At 31.4% G+C, this 7406-nt stretch overlaps 1 protein-coding gene across 2 annotated transcripts in view; it reads right to left on the bottom strand.

The window, feature by feature from the left end:
* Nucleotides 1-5609: 5609 nt before the first annotated feature.
* Nucleotides 5610-7406, bottom strand: part of NOVA1 (NOVA alternative splicing regulator 1) — a 154347-nt gene continuing 152550 nt past the window's right edge. The window contains exon 4 of one of the 2 annotated variants that reach the window (XM_047796326.1): nt 5610-7406. This exon is cut by the window's right edge and continues 3719 nt beyond it. The gene's annotated coding sequence lies outside the window, so the exon portion shown is untranslated. The other variant, XM_047796325.1, reaches the window with a different exon arrangement.

Genomic DNA, 7406 nt, shown 5'->3' with positions numbered 1-7406 from the left:
CAACATCATTTGATGAAAGAGTTAATAAATATATATATTTCTATTCCTTTAATATAATTTGGAAATTAAAAAACAGTATAAGGAATATGTGGATTAATTTTTTTTTTTTTTAAGGGATGCACCTGCAGCTTACGGAAGTTTCCAGGCAAGGGTTTGAATCAGAGCTGCAGCTGCCAGTCTATGCCACAGCCACAGCAACAATGGATCCTTTTCCTGAGTGAGGCCAGAGATGAAACCCACATCCTCATGGATACTAGTCAGGTTCTTAACCTGCTGAGCCACAACAGGAACTCCTAGGACTTAAAATTTTAATTGTTATAATTATTCCATAAAAAAGAACTTCCAGATATGTTAAGTGTAAATGTAATGATCAAATGGGTATGATAGAGTTAATTTGATTCACAAGTATTTTGATAACCTAAGAAATAAGAAAAGATGAAATACATAAGGAGTGTACTAGACCATTAAAAAGACTGAAAAACTTATAAACTATATAATGATTGATTTATATCAGATATGGAGATTTCCACATTTTAAAAGTCCTTCCTCTCAGAAAAAGCAAAACACATGATAGACAAAGAATTGTTATTGCAGAATTTTTAAAAATTTCCATTAGAGTTATTCATATTTGAAAACTGGTTTCTCATAAAGCGTCATTTCTGAACTTTTAAAAATAATATACTTTTGTATTTATAAGAACATTGATATTTTGAGTTCTTTTTATACAATAATCTTTATAATTTAATACATATAAGGAGTCAATAAAATTTTATTTTTATTTATTTATTTGCTTTTTAGGGCTGTGCATGTGACATATGGAAGTTCCCAGGCTAGGGGTCAAAATGGAGCAACAGCTGCCAGCCTATGCCACAGCCATAGCAATGCAAGATCTGAGCCAGGTCTGTGACCTCCACCACAGGTCATGGCAACACTGGATTCTTTACCCACTAAGCAAGGCCAGGGAATGAACCACATTCTCATGGATACTAGTCAGGTTCATTACTGCTGAGCCACAACAGAAACTCCTCAGTAAAATTTTAAAAACACAACCAAATGCCTCTTACGAATACTTGGAAATTCAGATTCACAACAGAATTACCAAGAAACAATATATTAGTACTCTCGTCTATACTGAAAGAAATTGACATATCTTATCTATAACTTCCACATTAAAGTCGTTTATTTTTTCAAATATATGCTGCTGATTCAAATTAAAATTGATGTGAACTACTTAATTTTCCTTTGGTTTTGAAATGTGCACTTCCTAATAAATTTTAAATATCTCCTAAATATGCACTATTAATTCACTCTCCCTACCTCAGGTTTAGAAGATAAACTATCTAAATAAAAGTTAGCAAACTTTCCAACATTTGACTCTTCTATATCAGTTGCATTCTTTGGTAGTTTGAGAAAATATTCATTACTCAATTTAAAAAAATCTACCAAGTGGCAGAACTTTCCATATAAATTCCTAGAGCAAACTTGACCAACAGTTCTTAAATAGCTTTGAAAGTCTGTAGCACATGGCAGCTTGGGAGCACTCAAAATGAAATAAAATGAGTTCTCTCCAGGGCCACATAACTAACCATGTTCTGGACAGATGAAGAGACACACATTTATTACAAGTAATTCCATATCCTACTATGATATTCCAATTGCTTTAACATGTTATTCCTACAAAATGCCTGACTTCTCATAAAGGTTATGGTTTTATTTCTTCACTTATCAAGGTATCCCTAAAGAGGCAACATGTACCAAAACAGGTCAAAAAACGCAATTTAAGAGGAAACGTTCTCTGGCGTTGCTGTGAGCTGTGGCGTAGGGTGCAGATGCAGCTCGGATCCTGCCTTGCTGTGGCTATAGTGCAGGCTGGCAGCTGTAGCTCCAATTCAACCCCTAGCCTGGGAACTTCCATATGCCATGGATGTGGCCCTAAAAAGACAATAAAAAAAAAGACAGAAAAACAAAAGAAAAGAGGTGTGACAAGTTTAGTCATGTTAGTTTTACTGTATAGATAAATGATGGCTTTCTTACTGACAGTGAAGACAGACTCTCAGTTCAAAATTAGAATCAGTATATCCATGTATAATCTCAATCGAGAGTTGCCATAACCTACTATTCAGGAAAACAGGGATTTTGTATTGGCATTTTTAACTGCATTATCAATTTGTGCTTTTGGATATAATACCATGCTTAAAATTTAAAAATTATTAGAAGTCTCTCTTCCATGATTTCTTCATGTCAGGATAAAAAGTGGAACAGATAGGAATAAAAAATAAAGAAAATAACCAAGAATTCTGTGTCAATCTGTAAATATTTGGTATAATGAAGCTGGTAGGGTGGTATATCAGCATAATGTAATAAAATGTTTTTTCAGTATCATTACATTTTATGTGCCATTTCTTTGGCAATTTAGTGTATACCTCCACTTATCACTATAAGAGACTTATCAATATAGTATTAATATGGAAATACTATCCAAGATATGACAAACCCACAAAATATGAAAATGCCTGGGAGAGATAACAACATTGTCGTTAACCTCTGTATGTCTGAACAATGTCAAAGTCTCAGAATGAGGTATCCTGGTTGGCCCAGGTCTCTGATTTGGTTACTCTGTCACTTTTTGAAAGACTGGTTTTCCAGTGCTTGTGCCTTTTCACATCATCTTTCCCCCCACTTTTTTCAGAGCTAGGTATTCAGAATACCCTGACTTTGGTCACAATGAAGACACTCATGTTAAAACTAATGCCTAATAGATTCAAAGTTTGTAAAGGAGATATTTTTAGGTATACTGATGATGACTGGACCCATTAGTATCTAGAATTCTTTTCACAAAGTTAAAAAAATCCATCATTATAATAAGTAATCTAAAAAACCTTCAAATATTTTGATATATAGAGGAAACTATTATACAATAAATAATAAAAGTTAATGCATAAAATGAGAACTGAGATGCTAATTAAAAGAAATGATGGGTAATTTTTTAAAGTTATTCAATCATATTATATTAAATGAAATGTTCCTAAACAGAGTACAAGGAAGCTTATTTTAAAAGTCCTAAGAAAGATTTTAGTTTCACCGAATGAATTTTTATGTTCAGAAATAACTACACTGATAATTATTTCAAACCCTGAAATTATACCCACTACTATATAAAACACTGCTATAAAACAAATGATTAACAAGAACCTACTGTAGAGCACAGGAAAATCTACTCTCAATAGTTGTTAATAACCAATATGGGAAAAAAGAATGGACATATTTACACGTATAAATTTGTAATAATTCACTTTGCTGTATACCTGAAACCAATACAACATTGTAGGTCCACTACATTCCAATAAAAATTTTTAAAAAACACAAAAAATGGAAATTATATGCTATTCTCAAGACCATAAAAAGTTATATTTAGCTATCTAGAATGTATAATCAGTTTCATGATTTCAAAGATAAAAAATGAATTTTGTAAAGTTCTCTAGATTAAGCCTTTGCAGTATATATAGAAGTAACATTTTCTAGAACTCATATAAAGTCAAACTTAACAGGAAGCTCAATCTCAAAGGTTTCTTCCTCTACTGGCAAGTGATGAGCAAACCTAATTGAAACCAGCTAATTGAGTATCTGGCCTTCTGAATCATTTTTTTTATAAAACAAGTAGTTTGAATGCAAATAGTTCTGATAATTGCCTCTATCCTCCTTCCACCTGCCTGTGTTTAAACACTGCTCCTCCCCACAAAAACACCATAATCTTGATATAAGAAAGAAATGTTAAAGTTTTTCTAAGAGTTGTCTCTCCTAAATGGTGAATGTATTAGGGAATGCTTTTTACTAGGAACTTCAACCCTATGAAATACATTCTATACAGAATTGATAGGTTTTCTTTTTATTCTAAGTTATTTTGGAAAATATGAGTTAGGTTTGATTTACTAGGTTCAAAACAGTTCATTTGGGTTTTCTTTCTTTCTTTTTTTTAACATGAAATATGTTAATTGATACCCTGCCAATATATTTTAAAATTACTATTCAATTCCTATCTATGTTTTTAACCCTAAAAGTAATGGTTTATTTTATAATACAATTTCAACATGGATTGGTTTCACTACAAGTCTATGGGCTTTCTCTTATCAGAGCCTTTTTTTTAGCATTTATCTCCTAAAATAGACATCATAAAATATAAAAATACCGTAATCAAATCTATCCAAGATGTTTTGGTAAATATATTACAATATTTTAATGCATTACTTCATGTACTATGCACTTGATTTATATTACTATTTAGAAAAAATAATACATTAAAAGTGTGGAATTTTTGAGAAGTCATTATTTGGAAATTAGGTTAGAATGATTCATTTAGAGAAAAAAAAGATATCATTACCCAAAATCTTAAATATTGACAAGAAACAATACCTATGTTATTGTAATATTGGAATAAGCTAACAAATAACACTCTTAGAATATGTTAAAGTTTTCATAAGCCAGATCTCCCAAAACATTTTACAAATAAAAATAAATTGGTAAAGCCAAAAACTTCATTAAAATTTGCTCTTTGTAGTTCAAGAAAATTAGAATACTCAATTGAGTCCTTAACCAAAAGCTAATTTAACATCTCTGCTCAAGCAGAATGACAACTTAAATATATATGTATAGGTATACATATATATATATTAAATATTCTAGCATATCTATTCTTTACAAAACAGTTGTAAAGAGGGGACTTTATTTAAAAACAGAAATGGATGATTGTACTTCATCTTAAAACATTTTAAACTTGTGTTATTATAAAGTCATGATTCAAGGGGAATATATACTCTATAAAGCAATTTTAATCATAATGTAATCACATTAAAGAAGATTGAGGCACTATGGTTCAGAAGAGTCCAAATTTCTTCATTGTAATATATAAGTAAATTATCTGTATAAAATAATCTTTTGATTATCAACCATTTGAACAGATTATTTCACTTATCTGTTGATTTTTTTCTTTGATACTGTGTTAAAGCCAGTGTAAGTTAGTCTTTTATTGTTTTGGGCAGTGGCCAAACTCTTGTGATTTTGCTGATAGGGGCAGGGGGACAAAGTGTTGTTTTTCATAAAAATTCTTTAATCATTTCATAGAGGTAAACATACTTTAATGCTAAATACCTGACCTTTTCAAATAAATACAGACCTACCTTGATTTCCACAATAAGCCTTAATTAATATCCATGAGACAATGTTTTCACAAAATGTAAGGCAAAACAGATATTAAATTACTTAACAGAACTCATAATTTAAATAATTAAAACTAATTTGTGTTTAAAGCTATTTGCAGATTTATTAGAGAAACAAATACAAATATGCATTTCTACAGACTGTTTTTTTTTTCCAAAATGAGCTTGAAACTTGTTCCACAGTTTTTACTTGTTAATATATCTATGGTAACCCAAGTATTGGCTTCTGTACCACTTGTAATGAGACAATTGCCCTTCCATTGCAATTATAAAAAACTATTTAAAAAAAATCGGCACATACACGTTAAATATTTTTCCTTAAAAAAATAATCTAATCAAAATATTGAATACTTTAGATTTAAACAATATTTTATTTACAAATCTGATTTGATTACTTTATTAATTACACAAGGTAATGCTTCAATTTTCAAGAACAGTTGTTGTTGTTGTTTTTTAAATATAGACCAGTGGAATGACATCCTATCTAGTAATATGTACTATACTCCAATTTTTTTCAAAATTAACATGACAAGGTTTCTGATACTTTCATCTTGGGGAAAAATGTTATTTAATTGGGGCACATATCTGATGAGACAAAAAACATGCAGAATTCCAAAAATAATCTGTTAAATATGATACTTACCCTTTATGTAATAAGACATCTATGAACAACAGTGCATAACAATATTACGTATTCATGTTTATGAGAAACCAAGCAGGAGGCAAAATGAGTTCATCCTGTTTTCTAATCATGTGCAATTTCATATGGCTGTTTGCATCATTTAAATAAAGTGTGTACATTAAATTTATAAGACTGCATTGCACTTAAAATTATTATGGATAGCCATGCTTGCCCTGTATTTAATGAATGATGAATTTCTTCTACTAACAGTAACTAACTGGTCTCAAATCATGTCTGTGATGTAAGTAATATTAAATTATATTTTCATCTCCTTTCAACTGCTGCCTTGGAAAGCAAGAATTCCCTTCTTGGAGAAGACTTACAGTAAATAAAATTTACTTAAGGACTCAGTGAGGAATCAGCATGTGAACCAAGAATGCAATAAAAGAATGGACTAAAGGAATGTGATTATCATCAGTACCTTTGTTGAAACCTATGACCACCACTAAAATTTCCAAGGAAAGATAGGGCCTATAACATAGGGATTCCATTCATTGTTAAATTACTAAAATCTACCAATTTTATGCTTTCATACTGTTTATTTTTTCCAATAGAAAAATAAATCTCATACATTAGAAGTGGTACACAAAAAACTGGGATAAAATTTATCAGATTCTTGATAGCACCATTTACACATTCTTAAAGTAAACATTAATATGCACTTTCTTAGAAAGCGATATAAATATATAATACAGGACTTGCTAACCTCTGTTAACCATCTGAATACGATGGAATAATCTATCTCTACTGTGCAGGTAGGCTTGTGCATGGTGGTGTGGCAATATCATTTTAAAAGTTTGTTACAGATGTGATGGGAAGCTGGAAGGAGTCGAATAAGCAGAAAAAAGAGCTTAGATCTATTGTAAGCAATGAGTCGAAATGAGCCGTTACAGGTTAGAATTTATCTTTGTTTCTGATCATTCAATGAGAAAAATGACTTCCACAGAAATAGATACATTTAACTGTTTCAGGAGTGGGGTGGGTGAAGTGAAGTAGGATTGGAAGTCCTACAGGTAAGAGCAATAACTGGAAGTGCAGACGAAATTGGTCTTCAGTGCAAAGAGGAAGGCAGCCGTTTAAAAAGTCTAGGTGCAATGTTGTGGTGCTGAAAGAAAAGCTCCCAGTGAAAAGGAAAAGAAAAAAACTGCAATGCAACTTCAAGCAGTAATTTTGTGGTGCTGAAAGGACAGCTCCCAGTGTTGAGGAAAAGATCTTGGATCTAGAATGAGGTGTCCAATCTGTATGATAAACAGCACACTGTGTCTCAGAGCGCCCATTCAATCTCAGTAAGTAAATGAAATATTGATTGAAAGTGACCCTGAAACAGAATGCATTAAAAAGACATAGAAAGCTGCAGAACTGAGGTAATTCGTATTCAGCATGTTCACCAGCCTCCCTATAGCAAAACAAGTCTATAAATAGTTGCATTTCATAAGATGTTTGGCCCTTGTATCATCAGTTTTCTCCATTTTGGATCAGTATAGCTGAACATCCATTGTTACATGCCTACC

Source organism: Phacochoerus africanus, chromosome 9 (assembly GCF_016906955.1).
Source record: "Phacochoerus africanus isolate WHEZ1 chromosome 9, ROS_Pafr_v1, whole genome shotgun sequence".
NCBI lineage: Eukaryota > Metazoa > Chordata > Mammalia > Artiodactyla > Suidae > Phacochoerus > Phacochoerus africanus.
Note: the sequence above shows the minus strand (reverse complement) of the source record. Positions and strands in the feature narration are given on the sequence as shown.